Genomic DNA, 6000 nt, shown 5'->3' on the forward strand with positions numbered 1-6000 from the left:
GGCTCACTCTGACTACAAAGCACTGCAGTCGGTACCACTATTGCATTTGTGCTGAGAAGTGGGCAAATGTATATGAATGAATTTCCACTGCATTTTAATGTTATTTACTTTGGCTGCAATTTTCAAAACGTGGGTGCTCAGAAAGAGGCACTTAAATCCATTTTTAGGCACTCAATAAACATGGCCTGATTTCTTCCGAGGGGCTGGTCTCCCACATCTCCCATTGCTTAGCCCTTTTGAAGACCAGGCCACTTTTATTCAGGTGTTGCATTTAAGAGTTCCAAGTTTGAACATGTTTGCCTTTACAAATAAGGGCTTTATTTCCAGGAAGTCCAGGGTTAAAAAAAAAATGCATGATGTTTTATGAGGCAAATATTTCAGCGAGCGGGAGGTTTAGCTTCATAAAAGACTCAAAAAATCTAAATCTGTATAAGGAGGTCAATGGACCCTCTTTGCTTTGGCCCAACCCAGTCCAATTGGAGAAGACACTCTTCTTAGCTATTTGAGTAATTGTGAAAAGGACCAATAGCCGTGTAAAACTTCCTATTTAATAGCCAAGACCATTATAAGAATGTAAGCAGTAGATAAAAATCTGAACATGAGAGAAGACAGAAAAACGGAAGGAAAGAATAAGTACTCAGAACTGAAAGTGAAACAGAGGAGGAGGAGAAGTTGCAAAAGTACTGTAGCACCAGCATTGATAGAAAGAAAGGAAGATACTATAACAACAGATAGCTAGAAGCAATAATAATTAGTATAAGTTTAGAAGGGCCAAAAGAAAATTGAAAGTAAAACACTATGAACTAGGCCAGAAAATGTACTATGCCTGTGATTTAGAGAGAAAACAGATTATCATGAAGGGTGTCTTTCTTAACTTTCTATGCCTAAGGCTAGGTCTACACCAGGAAATGAGGTTGGTTTAACTACATAACCCAGGGGGTGTGAAAAATCCATACCCCTAATGATGCAGTTAAATCAACCTAACTCCCAGTGTAGACAGCATTGTGTTGATAAGAGGACTTTGCCTGTCAACATAGCTACTGCCATTTGTGGAGATGGAGTATCCATGCCACTGGGACAAGCCTTCCCATCGGCATGGGTAGTGTCTTCACTGAAGTGCTACAGTGGCTCAGCTGTTTTAAGTGTAGACCTGCCTGAAGAGATGCTAGAATCTATTTATCTGTATCTATCAGTGCAGAGAAAGATAGCTAGATTGTCTTTTTCCCTCCCATGTGTAAACAGGAGGGTTTGCACACCACAAACTGAACACCCAGACATCAGATTTACTTGACATGTGGACCAGCTACACTGACCAGAGAAACGAGTATCTGAGCTACAAGCCAGGTCTGAAAGAACAGCTAGACCTATGATGATGCAAGAAATTGTTTACTAAAGCAGTCAAGGTAGACATGGCTGGATCAAACCAAGGCATGAGGAAGAAGGATGAAAATTCAGCTGGTAAGTGGTCCATCCATCCGTTGTGGAACCTGTTGGTCCATTTAGAACCACTTATGAGCAGACAGTTTCTACTCAAGCTGAGATATAAGCGCACATATGACACTTAACACAAACTAAAACCAATATGTAACTTGACAGTTTTATTCAGATTGACTGAGATTTTCAGTGAGTATAAATCAGTGTTGCTTCATGGACTTTAATGGAGCTATACTGATTTACATAAACGAGGATCTGGCCGATTTTGTCTCACTTGACAGTTAAAATGATTGATTTTTTGGTTCTATGGTTGAACTCTGAGAGGTACTAAGGAAAGTTGGGTGAAATTTTTGAAGGAATAGTTTATATGCTGAAAAAAGCAGTTTTTGAGTCGACCGACACTGCTAGCGAATTCAAGTTGAATTTGACAAATAATTTCCACAGACACACAAGAAAAGTAAAAAAGTTCAAAAAAGTTTTGAAATTTTTCAAGATGAATCATTTTAACTTTTCATTTTGAAATGAGGTTTCATGTAGAAATGTAGCTAAATTTCTAAATGAAACATCATATATACACAAGGTGTGTGTGTGGGTGTGGGTGTGCATGTGTGTGGGTGGGAAGGAGTCAAAAAGACCTGGAAAATTAAATTAATTTTTTTTAATTTTTAATGTTTTAAAAATTGTTTCAGGTTGAACAAAACATTTTAATTTGACTTAAAACAAAACCATTTTTTCCCAGTTTTTCATTTTGAAGAGAAAATATTTCCATTTTGGGTTTTTTTCCCTAAATAATTGGTTTGAGCTTTCAGTTCATCTATAGAAACAAAAAATCAGTTATTCACTCAGCTGTAGTGGTAAGTGCAACCTGTGAGCCATCTGTGTGCCCTGAGGTCTCACTGAGTTCCTTCCAATTGAGATAATCCAGCAGTGGAGAGGAGGTATGGCCCTGTGATTAGGGTGTTATCCTGGGATTTGAGAGATCTGGGGCCACTTCCCTGCTTTGCCACAGCCTTCCTGCATGACCTTGGACATAGTAGTCTATTTGAGTGTCATTCCTCAGCTGTAAAACTGAGATACTGGCACTGCCTTATCTCCCAGGTGTGTCCTGACGATCAGTACATGAAAGGTGGTAAGGTGCTCAGATACTACAATAATGGGAGTCATGTAAGTACTATAGATAGATACCTGTCTCTAGCTACGCAATCATTTTGAGAGGAAAGGGAACATCCTGCAGTCTGCTCTCATCATTCCCACCAACCAACAGCTCCTATCCCGGGGAAGACCAGACAACAGTCTCCACCTTTTCTGGTCAACAACCTCTTGGTGTAGAGACGCTACGTAGCCTATTAGGGTAGGTTCTGGCCACATGGAATGTCTTTTCTCCCGCCAAGTGAAATCCCAAACAAAAAAAACCTTTATGCACAGCTTCCAGTCTCCAAACTTAGTCCCATCGGGTACTAGTTACGAGAATGGAAAACCTTGTGATCTAAAAAAGATTTGTTTTTCTCGGCAGCGGCAGCACGGCTGCCTTGTCCCAGCATGTGCTTTTGGAAGTTTGTGTGTTTATGCCCAGGAAATCATGCTGTCTTTGGCGACACTGCCTCAGAAGTGCTGTGAGCCCAAGTGTTAAGTCTTTTTTTTCAGAGCTACATATGACCTCATTTTTTAAGTCAGACGTCAGCACACAATATCTGTTGTATTTCTCAGTTAGAAGATAATAGCTTAGCATTGTTAGATCTTTTCTTTGTCTACACAACCTTCTTCATCGCTTCTTTGAAATTAATGCATTTCAAAGTTCTTGTGCAGGTATCTGAGGATTCTTCTCACCTGGATAAAGAGGGAATTAAACAAAAATTGGATGTACAAACCTCACATTTTAAAAGACACAACAAACAACTTTCCAAATAGTACACCCTCTTTGTGAGCCTAGCTACCTATCCTCCTACAGATCAGTATCTCTTAGCATGTCAATAGATTCTTCAGCTTAAGGGATTGCCTCTGTTTCCTGGCTAGTTGCCACACTGAACAAAACAATAAACTCAAAGATTTACATAATGAATACAACTCATATTGCATAGGCAAGGCACCATCTCAATGTGATCTGTGTGATTTAGTGTGGAACTCTGGGTTGCTGCAAACTGGTTCTGGTACTAAACTAGCCCCAGCCAGAGGTATTGTTAGCCAGAGAAAGCCTCTGTGAGTTCTTAAAGGGTCCTAACCAGAGGAAAAGCAGGAGGGGGCGGCTGATTCTGCCCCCTTCCCTACAGGTTCAAAACATATGAATCAGGTGGATAGTAACATAGGAATTACCATGCCAGGTCACAATAATGGTCTAGTAACAAGCCAGTGAGAGCTTGGCCTGAGTAAGGATTGAGTAAAGATCAAGGACTTCTGTTAGGGTGACCAGATAGCAAGTGAGAAAAAACGGGAGAGGGTGTGTGTTGGGGTAGGGGGAGGGCTAACAGGCACCTATATAAGGAAAAAGCCCTGAATATTGGGACTGTCCCTATAAAACTGGGACATCTGGTCACCCGAACTTCAGGATTTGGCCCAGTCTTAAAAACTTTATTAGAAGTTTTTATTAGTGTAAGTCATTCCAAATAAATTGAAGTTAATTTGATCTTTATTTTAGTGACATTTTTCCTTCCTTCTTGATCTTTCCTTAGTTTTTTTCTAGCTGCTCTATCATTCAGCTACCTTTTTAAGACGTTTTCTGGAATCTATATGAAACGTGCCATCACTCAGATAGAAAGAAAATTTGACATTCCCTCCTCTACAGCTGGCTTCCTCGATGGAAGTTTTGAAATTGTACACAGTATTTTATAATGTATAATAAAATTTGCGACCATCAGAGAAGACGTACCCATAGTTATATGTATGAATGAGTCATCAATATGCACGATGTCATCACTAAATTTAACTTCAAGTGTCTCTTTGCTTAACTCATCAAAACCAACAGCAAGCTTGGGATGACAGTGAAACATTATCATGGATGTCAAATTCAGGTAACAATTGATTTTAAGTTAATAAAATACGTTGCTGTGCTATTTTATAGATGTCAGAGAAGATCACGGATGAACTGGAGGAGATTCATTGTCTTAGCCTGTTTCTGACTCACAGAACAGTCTTCTCTGCTGACTCCCCTTGCCAGGGTGAGGTTAATTGTCAGTGAGGTTAGTGCTGAAGCTGTGACACTTTCATGATGAAAACCTATCTGCGACGTGCCTAGCTATTCTGAAAGGCATGCCAAACTGCGCGTCTTTTGACTCTGAGCCAAATTTCAAATGAAAACCTCTCCAATCCAAGCACCACTTATTACATTATGTTAAGGCCAAGCAGAAGTCAATTGGCTGAATCAAAAAGTCTGGGATTGTTGGTAGACTTTAACTTGAAAAATCAAAGGAAATTTCAAGATGAAAACTTAGAGTGAAACGCGGCTGGGTTGTGAAGGAATCAAGTGAAATAATCTCAAATATATTCTGCATTATTCTCATTTGCTTTGCACCTTGTATAGGCTGTGTGCACCTGGGTAAATTGGATGCAAAATGTTACTAAAATCAGCATGGTAACATTTACACTCACATTCCACTGCTGTAATTAACTGCACAAGGCAGTGGAGAATTGGGTCCTTTTTGCTTAAATCTGCACAAACTCAAGCTGACAATTTTGCATCTCTCCAGTTATCAGACGTGCTTCCTACATGTTGCTTTGCAACCATAGCCTTATCAGCTAGTGCCAGCTGCACAAAACACCCTGTTTATATATTCTACATAGATAAGAACTCTTTGTGGATGGAGGGGGAAAGAATGACACAGGAATAATCAAAATTGTTCAGTTCTTGTCTGCTTTTATGGTACCTGATGCTTTTTATGGAACATTTAATCATGTGAGACTGCAGATTCCAAAAATATTTATGTACCACAATTCATTCACATTTCTTCAAAGGTTAGTGTAATATTAAATCCCCACTTGTGAGTATGTGCTCATAATGCATGACTGACTGAATTCCCATTACTCAAATTCCCACACCTTAAACTACCTCATCAGTGGGTGGAAAGTGCCTACTCACTCATGAGGCATAATAGTCAGTATTTGCCTCCACCATATGTTTGGCACAGATCTAATTTTTTACCAGTGATAGATGAGTTGTTTTTTGTGACAGATGGGGATTGCACTAGATGACCTCTTTGAGCTGCCTTCCAACCCTAATCTTCTATGGTTCTATGTGACTGTCTAATCCATAGTATTTTTCATTTGCTCTTTGGTGGCTTTAGAATGTTTTACTTAATTTTTTCTAAGCATTATTTCAACAGAAACAATTCCCCCAACTTTTATTGTTTCACCACACACTATACTGAGCCTTAGATGTTTCAGACTTGAATCCTGATCCTGATCCTGATCCTGATCCTGATCCTGCAAAAACTAAAACACATTATTCCTGCTGAACCCAGTGGGACTACTTGTGAACCTAAAGTTCAGTAGCTTTAGTTGAGTGCATATGTGGTTTCAAGATCTGAACCTTTTGTGATTGGTCTTTTGTCTCTTTGAAGCCTCAGGTCAGGACAT

The sequence above is a fragment of the Emydura macquarii genome, unplaced genomic scaffold (assembly GCF_026122565.2).
Source record: "Emydura macquarii macquarii isolate MOO-44397 ecotype Brisbane River unplaced genomic scaffold, CSIRO-AGI_Emac_v2 contig_2205, whole genome shotgun sequence".
Classification (NCBI taxonomy): domain Eukaryota; kingdom Metazoa; phylum Chordata; order Testudines; family Chelidae; genus Emydura; species Emydura macquarii.